This window comes from Raphanus sativus, chromosome 2, assembly GCF_000801105.2.
Source record: "Raphanus sativus cultivar WK10039 chromosome 2, ASM80110v3, whole genome shotgun sequence".
Lineage (NCBI taxonomy): Eukaryota > Viridiplantae > Streptophyta > Magnoliopsida > Brassicales > Brassicaceae > Raphanus > Raphanus sativus.
Window position 1 is genome coordinate 5,108,614 of NC_079512.1, and position 17,532 is coordinate 5,126,145.

The window sequence follows — 17,532 nt, forward strand, 5'->3', positions numbered from 1 at the left end:
TTTTTTTTCTCATTTTCATTATGTTCGTATTTCTCCAAAAAATAATCAGAAAAGTCAAAATAAAGTCAGTTGGTTTTGTTTTATAAATTTAACCAAAGGTAAGACAGTTATCGAGAATTTAGGAACAAAGTGGAAATTACAACTTACAATACCAATATCCGTAATAGGTTTGATTAGTGGCAGTTAATATTTTTAAAGTAGGTTTAGTAATATTTTCAAGAGTAATAGGGTTAAATAATTGGACATAACTTCATATCAACTGGTCATACAGGAGAATTAATATAATAGATTGATGATAGAATAATAGTTATTGATACATATATTGTTTAGACTTTCGATTATACTATAACAATTTTAATTTTATTGGTCTTAAGATAATAAGATGTTGATTTATATTGTTTGCTTCTAGTTTAAATGGATTTGATTAAATGTGCCAGTGAAAAGCTATTGATCATTTAGTGGAGCATAGGGCTTCGCTAGACAGCCAAATTATCTAACTTATAATAGAATTGGTCAATCTTTTTCTCATTTTCATTATGTTCGTATTTCAAAAAATAATCAGAAAAGTCAAAATAAAATCAGTTGGTTTTGTTTTATAAATTTAACCAAAGGTAAGACAGTTATCGAGAATTTAGGAACAAAGTGGAAGTTACAACTTACAATACCAATATCCGTAATAGGTTTGATTAGTGGCAGTTAATATTTTTAAAGTAGGTTTAGTAATATTTTCAAGAGTAATAGGGTTAAATAATTAGACATAACTTCATATCAACTGATCATACAGGATAATTGATATAATAGATATCAACTAAGCACTATTCATGATAGCTTTTTTAATTATGTATTAAACCGTACAAAAAAATTGAATCTTGCAAGTTATTTCTGATTCAGCTAGCCGTAACAAGCAAACTACTAATACATTTGCTTCTCAAAATTCTACATCACAATATGAAACTTACAGAAAATATAGATATCAAATCCTTAATTCTTTTATATCATTTCATTTATAGTTTAAACTTTTCTAGATAGAAATGCACTATATATTATTTCCGGAAGTCCATTCAGATATTTTCAAATGCTTTCCAATGTTTATAACATTTTTTTTTGTTTAAAGTCATCCAGAATATGTAAAATGCTTTCTTGTTACATTCAGAATCTGAAAGTTTTCAATAAGCAACAGAAATCTCCAACATAAATCACCAACACCCTAATCTTAGTGACCACACACTATGATGTCTTTTCCTAGAGTTTTGGAGTTCAATTGGTGGGAGATGTAAATTGTTTTCTTATCTTTTCTTTTCTCTCAAAATTCTACATTACAATTTGAAATCTTTAGATTTTGATCTCATTTTTTTTTTCTAGTTTATTTTTTAGATAGAAAAACACTAATATATTATTTCCGAAAACCCATCCAAAAATTTCCAAATGATTTCCAACTTTATAATATATAATACTAGGGTCGGTCCGCCCTACGGGCGGAATAAAAAATTATCAAATATTTAAGTAGTTAGAGTAAATATTTAATATAAATTGTAATTATTTAAAAATATACATATTAGTTAAATTTTCTACATTTTATTGTATTTGAAATAAACCATGTTATCTGAAAAATTAGTTATAACTTAAAAAAATATTACTTGTTATTTTTCTAAATATGATTTTTGTTTTCTTATTAAAAGATTTAAGATGATTTTCTTTTGTTAAGTAATCTATGTTTGAATTATATATTAAGAATTTTTTTTCTTAATATATAATTCAAACATAGATTACTTAACAAAAGAAAATCATCTTAAATCTTTTAAGAATTGAATGTGGCATTACATTATTATTGTGATTTGTTTAGGAATTGGATGACCATGAAAGTAAAAAATCCGTGTAACTCTTCTTTTTTCATTTCTGTTAAAAGAAAAAAAATTGTATATAAATTCACATTTTTCCTTTAATTTCATACACTTAATATTTTTACTAAATTTAGTATTTGCAGTAGATTATTGTTAAAATTTTATTTGAGATAAAATGTATAGTTAACTATAAAATTAGTTATGTAATATATATGTGTGTTACCATAAGAAATTTATGATGTATAATTAATACACGTGTAATATATGTTAATTGTGTAGCATAATGCTTATTTAGCTTGTAAAATAGTGTCAATGACAAAAAAGCTTGTAAATAGTGTTGTTTATATTGTAAGTTCTAACTTAATAAATGTAAATGTGATTGTGTCCAAACTGGATGGTCTTATTAAGAAGAACTGTAATTTATTTTTGATATGAAAACTATACATATCTCGTTTAAATTATGAACACAATTTTTTTAATCTGTTTGTAATAAAAGCATGTGTGACATTGATTATAATGTTGTTGTGATAGCATATAATCATAACTTTTGTAAGATGACATCCTCTAATCTTTAACCCCGTGGAATGATTTAAACTCTAGCCCATAGATATTTTGTTAACTTATTTTTTTTCTAATTACTTTTTACATAAACAACACTAAATTAAGACCTAGCGGAGAGGTTCCTCATTGGGGCAAATTAATCAAACTTAAAAATATCTTATATATTTTAGATATTTTGTCTATTATATCTAAAAATAATTAGTATATTTATAAATATAAATTTATTTCAGATGAAATGTGAAAATGAAAGCATCGTATAATTTTTTTTTCCTAAATTTTCTTTATATTTTCTAAACTATCTATTTTTGGATTATATTATGTATGTTTACCTTCCATTTTAATATCAACTTTCAATATTTGTTGTTCTTTATGTATAATGATTTTATCTATAATGAAGCTAACTACATTATTTATAGAATAATAAAATGTTTAAGTTTTCTAATTTTTGATAAAAATATATGAAATGTACAAAAAAACTCTTCTATTACTTAATTTTTTCTCTTAAATAAATCCAACAAAAAAAGAAACAAACTTACATTTGACTAATCTTTTTCTAACACAATTACATTTGACTGATCATATATATAAAAGTAAAGGATTCATCAATATCAACGGAAGTTTTTAGACTATTGGGATCAAACCATAAATGCAAAAAAGACATTAAAACTGAGTCTTGTCTTTAAATATCAACATTTAATGGTTGTAGAATTTGATCAAAAAATAATGGGTGGAGACTTGGTTGCAGCTCGTTGATTCAAGCTTTAAAGCTTCCTCCTATTTTTAGCTACGTTAATGGAGTTATATTTCCATCACCTTACTTGACCACCTTCTTCTCCTCTGGTTTCTTAGACAGTAAAATTTCTTGCACATAAGCGATCCAATGCATTCCACATGCTTAAAGATATTACAACAAAACCATAACCCTGTTTAGTAAATCCAATTTGATTAGAAAAAACAGTTAGGATGGTTAAAAATTGAATCGGTTTACCTTCATGTCCAACCATAACATAACGTTGCGGTTTCCCTTAGCATTTTTTTTCTACTTGTTTACAACAAATTCAGGAAGTAGGGAAACGACTTTGTCTGCTCTGCTAAAGATCAGAGCCACTATAGCTCTCAAGACTCTTCCTCGTCACGGGCTGAATCACCATCATCACCAAATCATTTGCCGCTTCACCCAAATCTAGCTCCTCCTATACCGGAAATTGCCCAGAATCTTATACATCATATAATCATAAAGATATTTAGCTTTATGCTCGATTCAAACAATGTTTTTGTCAGAAACTTATTCATTTACTTCCTGTTTTGTGATGGTTTCATTGAATCTTTCAGCACCTTCTCTTCTTCTCAAAGGAATCTCCAGAATCCAGATGATCCAAAAACAAAGTATATTGGCTTAAAGACAATGCTCTTCTCCCCAGTATGGCGGTGCCAAACATCTTGATATTATCTAACCATTTCGGCAGCTCTGAAACCGTGAAGACTCTTTCTATTTCTTTACAATATCAACACAGAATAACCACTTTTGGGCATGGATAAGTTTTTTTTTTCTTCAGTAATGTCCTGCAGATTGTTTAAAACTATCATACAATAATCTACTTTTAAAATCTTAAACATTGTTGAAAACTAAAATCTACTCAAGCAAAAATCTTACGTATGAGATTTGACAAATGGTTTACGATTTGTAAATCTTAAAGGAAAACGGTTGGGTCTGTTTTTTAAAATCGTCGGAGTTACCTTGGCGTCCAGGAGAAGCATATTGACGCCCATAACGATTTAAGAAGAAATCCATATGAATCGGTTGAATGTAGCCGTAACCCCTCCGGTTTCCCTTAGTCAGCGAGAAGAAATCCCCACTGTTCCTGATGTTTCTCGCCTACCAGACTGCACAACCTAACCTCGACGATGGATGAAAAACTACCGGACTTCAAATAAAAAGGAAGAACTTCTGAGTTAGCCATTTCTGAGGAAAAAAAATAGTTTACTTTGTTGACTCAACAGATCGAGAAGATGGTTTCGAGAGGAGTAAGGCTTGCCTTTTTATACGCGCAGTGACACCGCCTTGCAGAAGGGAAATTGCATTCAAGGATAGATATGGTTAATGGAGTTAAGAAGAGGTTTAATGAGACGAATCTGTAACTGAGAACGTTTTGGTTGATGAGAAATAAGATCAGACGACGCAATCGAAACCCTACAAACAGATTCATCAACTCGAACCCAAAAAATTAATCTCTTCAACGGCGGAGAACAAAGAGCGGAGATGAACCCTAATTTTCCATTGGACGCGCTAGAAGAGAATTATGGCTGGGTTCATTCTGCCAAACAAAAGCCCACAAAATTAAAAGTAGTCCATAAGTATCGCTGATCCCTTTTAATGAAACGCAGCGTTTTAGACACGTGGCGTGCTGCAAAAATTTGACTTAATGACGTGGCACAACAGGAGAGAAGAAACATTTTTTTATATAAATAGATAGGTTTAAATTTATGTGTTTGATTATTACAGACGATTCTCGTCAACCTATCGGCTAAACCATTACTCTTACTAAACCTGAAAGTCACATGCCCCTTCCCACCCCCGCGTGTTCGATTCACCATGAATCCGAACGTTTATGTTTTTAATTGAATAAAAAGCTATTGGTTATTTCATGTTCTTTTAAATTGAATAAAAAGATACCGGTTATATTATTTTACTTACGTCAAGAATCAGTTATAGCACCTTTGGCCTAGTGGCTACACACTATGATGCCATTTCCTAGTGTTCATGATTGATTGGTGGGAGATGTAAAGTATATCTTTAACTATTTTACAAAATTCTACATCACAATTTGAAATCCTTAATTAGTTTTTGATATAATTAACTATCGGTGAATGCAAAACAAAAAGTCACGAGGAGAGAGAAGAGAGAAGAGAGAGAAGAGAGAATCCGGTGAGATCTTCGTCGCCGGCCGACGGCGTGGCTTCCACAGCCTCCGTCGGTCCGGCTTAATCTTGTTGCGCCTGCGTTACTGCCGTTTCCGCGTCTGTGAAAAGTGAGATTCCTTTTGCTCCCGGCATCGCTCCTTTTCTACGGTGGACGTTCGGTCCTGACCGCCGGCGTTTGCATCCTTCCGTCAAGGGTGAACGGTTGGCTCAAGCTTCCGCGTCGTCTAGCCTCTGTAGTCGACAACGGCTCTTCTAGGGTTTGATTTTTTATTTTTCTTTTATTTTCGATCCGGTGTTTGGGGCTTTGCTTCATGATGAACTCTCGATTCTCGAGTAAAGCTATCGGTGGAAGAAAGCGTTTGGTGAAGAGGATGAAGTTTTTGATTTCGATGGCTGAGATGAGATCTCAGGTTTACCCGGTGAAGCTCTCTGTTGTTAAAGCCAGATGAAGTTCACGAGTTGGTGAGGCAGACTCCAGTGTGCCGTGGTTTTAATTTCCGGCGGCTCCGATGAAACGAGGTTCCCGGCCGTGTTTGCCGGCGTTGATGCAGAGCAGTGACGGTCGTTTTGTCGTGGGCGTGACGCGTGGAGCCTGGACGCAGAGGATGGAAACACGTGGAGGTGTGTCGGTCGCGGTTTTTTGGGTCTCAGTCGTTTGGGCCTTTGGCTTTCTAGTGGGCTTTGGTCAGTTTGTGGACTGTAATCGGGTTTGTGCTTATGGACCTTGTTGTAATGGGTGTAAGCTGTACTTTTTGGCCTTGGGCCTTTATGAATATTAATCTCAATTTGTGAAAAAAAAAAATTAGTTTTTGATATCATTTAATTTCTAGTTTAAACTTTGCTAAATAGAAACACACTTATATATTATTCTAGAAACCCATCCAAAAGTTTCCTAATGCTTTCCAACTTTATAATATATGATTTAGGTTTAAATAAATATGTGTTGATTACCACAAATGTTATATTGTTTTGTTTTACTGAAACTAATAAAACCAGACAGTTTCACAAGCGCAAGCAAACGACTAACAATGTCAAAAGAAAATTCATGAACCTACCAAAGATATCAATATGCTTAAACCAAATAAGTAACCAAGCAAAAAAAAATTCCCTGGTTACTAATTTGTTTAATTAACATACTTCTTTACCTCAGTATTCTGATTTTCTCCCCTAATTAATGGAGATCAATTTGACTACACAGTCAGCTCATGTTTCACACTCCTATGCAGTATCAGTGGCTACTCTATCAAGACCTCAAACCTTATGTTCCCAAATTTAGCAGCCTTTAATTTGAGCTCCAACAATTTCCAAGCCCTTTCTCTCACTGGACAACAAATGCAACAGAGCTTTGTCTTTAGCAGAACAACTTCTCAGATAATGATGTTTCTCTTCAGCTACAAACAGTACCAATTAGTCTAATGAGTTACATTACACTTGCGATTAACGAGAACAATAAAAAGCTATAACTTTTATATGTGTTCTTAACAAGAAAAATCTATAACTTATAGAGGAATAAGGAACTAAAACATCAACACACACATGTTCGAAACAATATGATATCACTCAATTTACTCGTATTACACAATCAGACTAAAAAAATTTAATCTGAGAGAAATAAAGCATTGGTTAAAAAAGAACCAGGAACATCAAAGATTAAAAATGGCTTACCAAAAAGAAAGGTCACAAACTCTACTTCTTCCATAAGACAAGTTCTGTAAATGAAGTTTCATGAGATTCCTTCTTTGTAATTCCGATTATGTTCTCTCTGTCCGATTTGAACATCAAAACAAGCTCAAATCTATTATCTGAAGAACAACAAATCGAAACCCCCAAATTTCAATTCGAAAATCCTAAGAAGAGAAAATCCCCAAATTTTCAATGAAAAATCCTGATTATTATATCAATCTAATCTATTAAAACTAAAGTACAAATTGAAATTAACCCTTAATTTTCCTTAAATATTACAAGTCTATGCTACTGATTTTTTTTTTGTCATTTAACACCTTTACATAACAACCCTAATTCATCGAATACCCAACAATAATTCTTGAATCTCTCTAACCATACATAGTCCTCGATTTAATCTTTCACAACTGCCATAATGTAGTATAATCATTTCATGTAAAACCATGTGCATAAATTAATTATCTATGTTAAAAATATTAAAGTCATCACTACCAAAACACTGTTTGCATGTAATATAAATCTATACCATACCAAACTATAGAATCCCTTTCTTATTAAAAGAGAAGCAATTATTAAGAGTAACCTTGATTTAGTAGTTTATTCACAGATTTGCCATTTTGACTGATGTGGCATCACCTCAGCTCTCCTTAGCTTCTATTCTTAATTATCCTTTATTTACTAGAACAATTACGACATTTTCCATTATGATCCATATAATATAGTTTGTTTGATAAAATAATTATACATACATTTTTTTCGTATCCTTTTGACCTATTGTACGCATATAACAAGTTGTCTTTGTTACAACATTGAATGACATATGGGAAAGATTGGTTCTTTAGCTAGATTAGGTCTCCGATGTTGTCCGGTATTTCGCCGGAGATCGAGTTTGATGACAAGTTTAGAGTTATAAAGTTGGAGAGTTGAGTAATCGAAGTAGGTATTGATCCTTTTATCAGAAAGCAATGTGAGATTCGAGTAGAGTAGGGATGTTGTCGAGAGATTCGCGTGGGAGATGGTGAGGGAGATTTCTTGTGCATGTTTCCGAGGATGACAGAAGAGATCAGAGGTGGAGACGGGTTTGGAGAAGACGGTGAGTTGAGGTTAATTAGGCGAGCGAGGCAGAGTCCTGAGAGGCTGTTGCGGCGGAGGAAGGAAGAGACGACGGAGAAGAATTGAATGAGTCAGGGAGGCGAGGTGGTGGGGAGAGAGAAGGGCAGTTGAGGAAAGAGAGAAAGAGATGGGGAGAGCGCTTTGAGTGTTGTGGATGAGATGAAGAGAACAAAGGAGCAGTTTGTGAAGGAGGAGATAGAGCTGACGAGGCGGAATTGGGAGCCGGCGGCGAAGGTTACGACGGTGGTGAGGGTTTGTAGCAGGGACGGTGGTCGCATGGATTTATGACGGTGGGATCCGTGCCTCGGTGGGCATGTTGAGAGTTCGAGAGATTTGAGCTGTTGTGGGTCTAATGGGGGAAGAGGAGGTGCGAGGAAGAGGAGAGTGTTGGAACTCGTTTTTGACAAAGTGGTGTGGACCATTTTTCCGATGGGATTTTCGACGGAGACGTCTGTCGGAAAGACCGGAACTTGGGCACGATGTAATCGTCACCGTAAACATTATGAGTTAGTGTATTTGTTGGTCAAAATCGGAGTTGTGTTGAATGAGAAATGGAGGTTCAAAGTGAGTATTATGCAAAACTTATAAAGCTTTAAATTTGGCTAAGTATGAAATATTTAGCAAATAAATCACTTTGAATATTTGGATTAGAATTTGAATTTGAATTTGTTAATGGGACATTATGTCAATTAACTTATTTGGTTATTCTTATTCATAATAATTTTTATATGTTTATTTAAATATAAAAATTAGAAATCCAAGCAAGTAAATTAGAGTTTGTTGACTTGGTCAAAAACCATAATGTTATTTTGCAAGCTAACGTATGTGAGTTAAGGAAATCAATTCCATTACTACAATTGAATGAGACGTTAGCTGGCTCCATTACTACATAACGTGTACTAATTTTTCTATGTTAAATTGAAGAGAGTACTTGTGTAGAAGAGATACATTGACACAAATCATTTGTTGAACAATTCCTCATATTTTTTTCTTTCTCTTTCTCTTTGATAATTTTTTTTCTTGAGTCTGAGAGTATACACAAAACTAGTTTCGCCAGGCTTCTGATAGAGTGACGCAAATTCAGAAGATTGTTTGCAGTTGTATCCTGGGACTCATTACGTTATCGAACCGTCGCACTATGGGACGTATTTTGAGTTAAGGAAAGAGATAATATCTCGCCTCTGCAGTTGAATCATCCTTATTTTCTTAAATCTTTGGTATAATCTTATCAATTTTTATTTATAATATTCAGTAATCAGTAGTTTATAATTTACGGTTCTATCAGAGAGATGGTTGGTGGAGGAGTTTTTTTTTTTTTCTGTTTGCAAAGAATTGGTGGAGGAGTTGGGAAGAGGGAAAGAGCGTTGATATTGATTCTCACCTTCGCAAGCTTGATCTCTGTTTTTTTTATCAAAAAAAAAGAAGCTTGATCTCTGTTTTTAAGCTTTAGTGTTCTAAGTTTCTGGGTAAATGTTAGAGAAGCCATGAACTACAATCTCAATTAGTAATGCTCCATGAAGTGCTTAGTTTATGTATGGTTTTAGACTTTTAGTTATTAGGAATAACATATCTAATGCAAGGAAAAGAGAACTGGTTTCATCAAGATGATTTTCCAGTCATTAAATTAATTAAAAAGTATTAACTTTCTTAGTACAGCAGCATAGTTATCAAATTAACATATGGTTTGAGTAAAATTTCTCTAAGGATGATTATAAGTTTCAGGAAATTATAACTACTATGTCTCAGTGAAAATATTCTACTGTTACTATTGACAGAAAAAGTTCCAGAGGGAGGTTTTGTTACTCTCCAAGATTAACCATGAAAATATAATCCAGTTAATTGAGTGTTTGATTGTTATCATATGTTCAGGTAAGTTGTTGGTATTGTCCCAACGTATTATCAGATGAGATCATCTTGATGACAGATTGACAGTTTATTGGGATATGTATAAGATAACAGTACATGTTATAACTGTCAGATTAATTATCCTTTTTTCATTTGTTGCAGAAAAAAGAGTGATGATTATGAAATGACTTCCATTTCCAATACATTTTTCTTTTATCTTGATTCAAAATTTATGGACTTTTTGTATCCTTTCATCTTCTACATACTTATATTTGTCATGTTTTCATAATTTAACTTATTATAGTCAATTTCAGATATTGATTCCCATCTTCAATTACTTTTCGATGTTTACAGTTTGATACAAAATTATTGCTATATACAATTATTTTTAAACCTAATATATTCTTATATAATAGCCAATATAAATTATGAACAAAATATATAATTTAATTATTTTCTTAACCATTTTAATCCGCGCAAGAGCGCGGATCTCTACCTAGTATGTGATTAAATATAGTACATCCAATTGTGAAATTGTATTTGTTTTGTGTATAATAATATCATACGAGATTTTGAGTATCTAATTTTTTATATATATCATGTCCCAACTTTCGTTTTTGAGAATATTAATATGCATTTTATACAAAGATTTGTATATATCAAAGCAAGTAAAACAGGATCTCCGTTGGTTTGTATAAAATTTAAAATGTATACCCTAAAATTTAATTATCCCATAAAATATTCCTATAGTTTTTAAACATGGCGTAGATTGATCACAATTTTCTTTAACCGAAATTGTTTTCCATCTATATAAAGAATAACATTGTGGATACACTCAATTTAAATTAATTGACACTTTATAATTTTTTTTTCCCAAATTAAAATTGATTTCATAAAAGCCTAAGGTCCGAATTACACTACAATCCATAAGATCAAAGCCAACTGGCCAAAAAACAACAAACGGCCCATCAGCTAGACAAACCAACACTAAAGAGCCCAATACCCACAACATCAAGGCCCAAACCCCTGACCGACACCTCTCTACCACATGCTGCAATCCTCCATCGAAGGCGCCACGCGTCGCACCCCCACCGAATCGACCGACACCGCTCTGCATCACCGACGCACGCCGCGGTCGGGACCCTCGATTCGCCGGAGCCGCCTGGGCTTAATTTCAGAACACGCCGGAGACTATCTCTTCAACTTCGTGAACTTCGCCTGGCTCTAGACATGGAAAGCTTCATCGGGTCTCACCCGAGATCTTCATCGACCGCCATCGAAATCACCCTCGAAAGCTTCATCTTCCTGAACACCGGAACCTTCCATCGAGAGCTTCAAACAAGACCTAAAGCACCTCGCGGAACCAAACCCCAACCAACCAACAGATCTACAACAAACTAAACCAAAAAAATCTAACTGAGCCGCCGTCGACAAAAGAACCTAGACGGCGCGGAGAGTAAAGCCGCGCACCCACCTTTAAAGGAAAGATGCAGCACCGGCGAGCAAAAGCCGAACGCCCACCACGAGAGGGATGCGGCGCCGGTAGCAAAAGGATTTTCTCCATACGCAAAATTGAAAACAGAGGGAACGAAACCACGACATAAGGACCGGACCGACGGTGGCTGTGGGAGCCCACGCCGTCGGCCGGAACGGATGTTCACCGGATCTTCTTTCTCTCTCTAGAACTTGATATGGATTAGTGTTTTTGACATGCGCAACAGTTTGAATTGACACTTTATAATTAATGACACTTTATACCAAAGCCTATTTTAAGCAATAACCGTACCAGAAGCGATATATTTCAAATATAATACGAAGTAACTTTTTTTTTTCCTTTTTGTTTGATATAATATAATATATTTTTTTTAAATGAACAAACAAATATTTGTTTCCTATATGTTGTGAATGCAAACAAAGTTCCACATTGGAAGTTTAGACAAATAATGTCTAGTATATAAAGGGATGTCCAACTCTAATTAGTACAAGGCCTTTTGGGAAGGAGCCCAAAAGTAAATCTATGAGGGCTTTGCCTCTAAGGCCTAAAGTGGACAATATCGTACTAATCGGACAATAGAGAGTTAGACATAGACTTGGAAAAGCCCAACAATTGGTATCAGAGCCGGGATGACGAACATCTGCAAGAAGACCAAAATACCCTTCAAATTCGAAGAGCCTCCACTTCGATGGGAAGGGCGGGGTGCGTAGCAGAGGCCAGTCAAAGATCCTGGGAACTTCGGTTGTGGGAGGAGAATCCTCAAGATGACTTCGCGAATAAGTGGTGTCGGAGACTTGTATCGAAAGTCTCTCCCTAACGACGATACAAGATTAGGTGGGTATTCCTAACGGTGCTGTAAGGATTAGGTGGTGAATGTCCTAATGGTGCAGTAAGGGTTAGGTGGATAAATCCTAATGGTGTAACAAGGGTTAGGTGAAGAGTCCCGTTGGTGACTACGGCGGTACAAGACGTGTGCCAGGTTTCGCTGGAGGTTGAAAAACCAAGGGTTCATGTGGTACTTGGTTTGAGAGGAGGTTTGTTGTGAATGCAAACAAAGTCCCACATTGGAAGTTTAGAAAAATAATGTCTAGTATATAAAGGGATGTCCAACTCTGATTAGTACGAGGCCTTTTGGGAAGGAGCCCAAAAGTAAATCCATGCGGGTTTTGCCTCTAAAGCCCAAAGTGAACAATATCGTACTAATCGGACAATAGAGAGTTAGACATGGGCTTGGAAAAGCCCAACACTATATATTAGGCTCCATAAGGAAAATATGTCAACTAAAAGTTTCACTTTTCTGATTTCTTTAATTCTGTAATTTTCAGTAACTCTTTTGAAAACAAATTCATTGAAAAATCTTCAATAAAGTATTATTAGCTACTCAGGGATGTTACCATGATAAGGAAATTTTTATAAAGTATGTCATTTTTCTTTGGGGCAGTTTCTTATTCTTCTATTTAAAATGGTTTCATGATAGAAGTCCTAACATTTCCCCTAGAGAAACCAATTTTATATAATTCAACTGCTCGACATGGATGCTTGATACATGCTGAGATAAAATACTTTCTTATCTGTAAACTTGAATTTGATGCTTAATATTTCCAGGAAAGTGAATAACTAGAGGTATATTGATACATGGATCCAAATATTTCTGTATAGTTACAAAACTATTGTTATTAAAACCAACCGGTAACTAAACCAGTTTTGTTTTGGACCCTGGGTACATATGATTCGACTGAGTTCAATTAGATTCAACTGAATTCAATTAACGTAAACTAAATAATTAAAATAGATTTGGATCTAAATTCTTTGGTCATTGTCTTCGGTAAATTTTAAAAACATAATTAAACTTAGTTGTTGAAGTTTTTAATAGAAATCATTATGAAATAAATTGAAGTATAAACCAAATGAAAATTAAATATGATATCAATATTTTAAATTTAAATATTAAATCGATATTTTTACTCCAAATATTTAGCTTTTGATAAATTACAAAGAAACCCAGTTTATCCACCGATATAGATATGTGCCATGTTCACAGTTTAACCGGTCCAATCGTTGATTTGATCCTGATTTAAAAACACTAAATTAATACAACACACATCTAATAAGATAAATTTATAACACGAATTCAAATTAAACTAGAGTAGTGTTAGAGTAACAATTAAATTATCATGTATTGATCTGCTTATATATCTATCAATAAAACAAACACCCGTATGGATGCACGGGTCGACCACTAGTAATACTCTAAAATACCAAATTTGAACTCAGTTCCAAAATACTCTAAGATTTCATTAAGCACCTAAACAAGTATTTATTATATCAATAATGAAATCAAACACTTAGTTTAATATGTTTTGGTATCTTGTGCTTTTTCTTTTTTTTCTCTATAGTCGAGTTATTGAGTTCGATGTGTTTCACTTTGAATTTATCAGATATGATATATTTGCACATTTTACTCTGTAAATTTTCCTTGTCAAAAATTACATTAGATACAAAAAGAATCACGCTAAGAGCATTTCTCATTTCATAACTCATTTTCATTTTTTTGTTATTGTTTCACTCAATCTGTATTTTGTTTTTGGGTAACTAAATACAAAATAGTTAGTACGGAAAATCCGATTAATAGGTTATTTTTACTAAAATAGCCCATATGGAAGAAAAAGATCAAAATATGTTTCGTTAAAGGGGTAAAACATGTTTTACTCTTATATATATATATATATATATATATAATTATTTAAATATATAATATATTTTTAATTTAGGATAATATGTTTTGAATTTGATTTTTACGATTTTTTTTGAAAATTTATATTTGAAAATTTTATTTTGAAATTCGAAAAAAATATTTTTGAAACTACTTAAAAGTATTTAGTATATCAGTATTTTTTTTTAAAACAAATTCAAGACCCCACCCTCAAAACTCCACCCATCAAATCTAAACCATGAATACTGATTAATTAACTATAGAAATATAAGCGTTTATTTACCCTTTTAATATAATATTTTTGTCATTCAACATTTGTGGTGCTATATTTGTGATAAAAAATTTAGAGTCATCTTATAGAATTTCTCAAAATTAGAATGGGTTTGACCGGCTTTTGAAAATGTTACAAAATCTGATCGGAATCCGGTTAACTCGACTGAATGCAAACTAAACTTTATAATAATCGAATGGAGCTCAAATCCATAAATCCCCGAAGTGTCCCTCGAATGCGTAAGCCTATTCATTATAAGTGTTATTTAATATTTCATGCATATTTTAAATTTTTCTATTTTTCTTTTATTTTTAACTCATTAATTAATAAAATAAAAAATATATTCCATCCGTTTCATTTTAATTGTCGTTCTAGGTTTACAGATTAAGAAAACATATGATTTGTATATTTCCAAGATAAAAACACAATTACCTATACATCTAACCATATTTGGAAAATCTTTTTAATAAAATTTGAAACTCTAAAATGACACTTATGTTGAAACGAAATTTTTTTATTTTTAACGACAATTAAATCGAAACGGAGAGTGTATATACTAACTAGGAATAAAACAAAAACTTAATGATTTTCTTAATTTGTGAACACATTTAATTAAAACCGAATGAGTAGTACTTAAAGGATTTAATCATTCGGCTTTAGCACTCTTTTTATTCATCAATTCTCTCCGTTGATTGACTCCATTTAAAGTCTCTTCTTTCTTTTATGAACACTTGGTTGTACGATCAAAGATTCAAAATTCATCAATCATGTTTCAATTAACTACGATGCTGTTGTTGTTTTTTCTGATGTTCTTCTTCCCCAAGAACATTGTATGCCAAGGTCCAGACCCAACTGGTGGAGAGTTCAACTTCAATGAATTACTATATTCTGCAGCAATGGCCTGTCCAGACTTACGAGTTCTAGGACACAAACAACTGGTCAGGTTTCTACAATTCACCATTTCGATTCAAGGGCTCGGAATACGGTATGATATACTCCTTCTCCACCACATTTGCTTTCGCCATAATATATTGGCTCAAGACGCTTCTCGCCTTCCAAAAGTTCCCCGTTTTAAACAGCCATGGATCCAAAGTACGAAGGGTGTTTTTGTTAAGCTAGATGAACTTCACACTTAAAACCAATTGGTGAATAGTGGAGTGGCTCATCTATCTTATATATTACTAAAGATCTTTTCCAATACCCGATGTGGGACCTTTATCCCTAATACGTCCCCTCGAGATGATGGTTCTTTGAGCGTCAATTTCGGAATGTTTGGGCAAGGATTGATGGGCCGACTTTGGGCTGGATCGATGACGGATCGGGTTGGATTGTTTGGATCGGGCTCTGATACCATGTTAAGCTAGATGGGCTTCACACTTAAAACCAATTGGTGATTAGTGGAGTGGCTCATCTATCTTATATATTATATTACTAAAGATCCCTTCCAATAACCGATGTGAGACCTTTGTCCATAATAGTTTTGACGATTAGTTTGACTACATCAAACGTCACATTACTCATCCTACTAATTCTAGGCTTATGGCAGGAAGAAGCTATTGGAAGTTTTTGAGGATTGGGAGGTGCAGTTTGGTTCTCATAAGTTCGCTTACAAAGATTTATACACTGCCACAAAAGGTTTCAAGGATACTGAGCTTCTTGGTAGAGGAGGGTTTGGGAACGTCTACAAGGGTACATTACCAGTTTCCAACATAGATATCGCGGTTAAGAGGGTTTCTCACGATTCAAAACAGGGGATGAGAGAGTTCATCGCTGAGATAGCCACCATTGGCCGACTCAGACATCCTAACTTAGTTCGGCTCCAGGGCTACTGCAGATTAAGAGGTGTACTCTACCTAGTGTATGATTGTATGACAAAATGGAAGCCTTGATAAGTTCCTCTACCACCAAGGAGCTGGAACACTTGATTGGTCTCAAAGATTCAAGATCATCAAAGATATAGCTTCTGGACTCTGCTATCTGCACCAACAATGGGTGCAGGTGATTATCCATAGGGATATTAAACCAGCCAACATCTTGCTTGATGGAACTATGAATGCAAAACTTGGGGACTTTGGCCTAGCAAAGCTATGTGATCATGGGACTGATCCTCAGACCTGTCATTTGGCAGGTACCTTGGTTTTTTTTTTGCTTATTGTTGTTGAAGACTTATCCTCATTCCTCAAAATATATATAGTTATAAAAATTGGTATAGACGGCGCCTATATGGCAATCAATCAGTAATGCTATTGCAAGTCTAATTTTTTTTTTGCATATCTAAATTTTATAATTCATCAATAGTATTATAATTAAACCTAAAAGCTAAAATATCTAATATAAATGCAAAATATATAAAAAATAAATTAATAGTTCGTTAACTATTACTTAGCGTCCCATCTAAGCTCTGAATAATCTGTATACCCGTTAGTATTTTATAAAGCTATTAAGTACCGGCTAGCAATTTTAAACATTGATATTTTCACTCACAATGTTGTTACTGGAAGGCATGTTTGGGTATATCTCACCTAAGCTCGCAAGAACTGGAAACCCAAGTGCAAACTCTGACGTATTTGCGCTAGGAGTTGTCATGCTAGAGATTACTTGTGGAAGAAGACCCATATTATCACGAGCATCACAAAGTGAGATGGTACTTACTGATTGGGTGCTAGAGTGTTGGGAGAATGGAGATATAATGCAGGTTATTGATCAGAAGATTGAGCAAGACTATTCTGAGGAGCAAGTGGAACTTGTTCTTAAACTTGGCTTACTCTGTTCTCATCCAGTAGCAGCCCTCAGACCAAACATGTCCAGCGTCATTCAGTACTTGGACAGTGTGGTTCAGCTTCCTCATGACTTACTCGACATTGTAAAAGCTCGAGAAGTTCATGGAGGTACTGAAGCAGCTGCTTCTCCTGAGTCTTGTTCCGTCGCATCCTTGACCTTCACTGAATCCTTCCTCTCTCATGGACGCTGAAAGATTAAAACCTAGATGTGTCTTGTAGGTTATTGTTTTCTACTGGAAATGAAACTCTTGGCTGATATGTAATAAATTTGCAAGTTTGTAAGAAGGATATATTAGAAACAAAATGAA

At 33.9% G+C, this 17,532-nt stretch overlaps 1 long non-coding RNA gene and 1 pseudogene across 2 annotated transcripts; one reads left to right on the forward strand and one right to left on the reverse strand.

Annotated features, from left to right (window-relative positions):
• Nucleotides 1-2,921: 2,921 nt before the first annotated feature.
• On the reverse strand, nucleotides 2,922-4,730 carry LOC108821374 (uncharacterized). 2 transcript variants are annotated; one of them, XR_001944539.2, is made up of 4 exons: nucleotides 4,140-4,730; nucleotides 3,700-3,965; nucleotides 3,391-3,595; nucleotides 2,922-3,296 (listed from the first exon to the last, which is right to left on the reverse strand). It is a non-coding gene; the product is annotated as an uncharacterized LOC108821374 (long non-coding RNA). The 2 variants fall into 2 exon arrangements; XR_001944538.2 differs by having other exon boundaries at nucleotides 3,391-3,965.
• Nucleotides 4,731-15,229: 10,499 nt separating this feature from the next.
• LOC108831952 (putative L-type lectin-domain containing receptor kinase V.1) lies at nucleotides 15,230-17,532 on the forward strand (annotated as a pseudogene).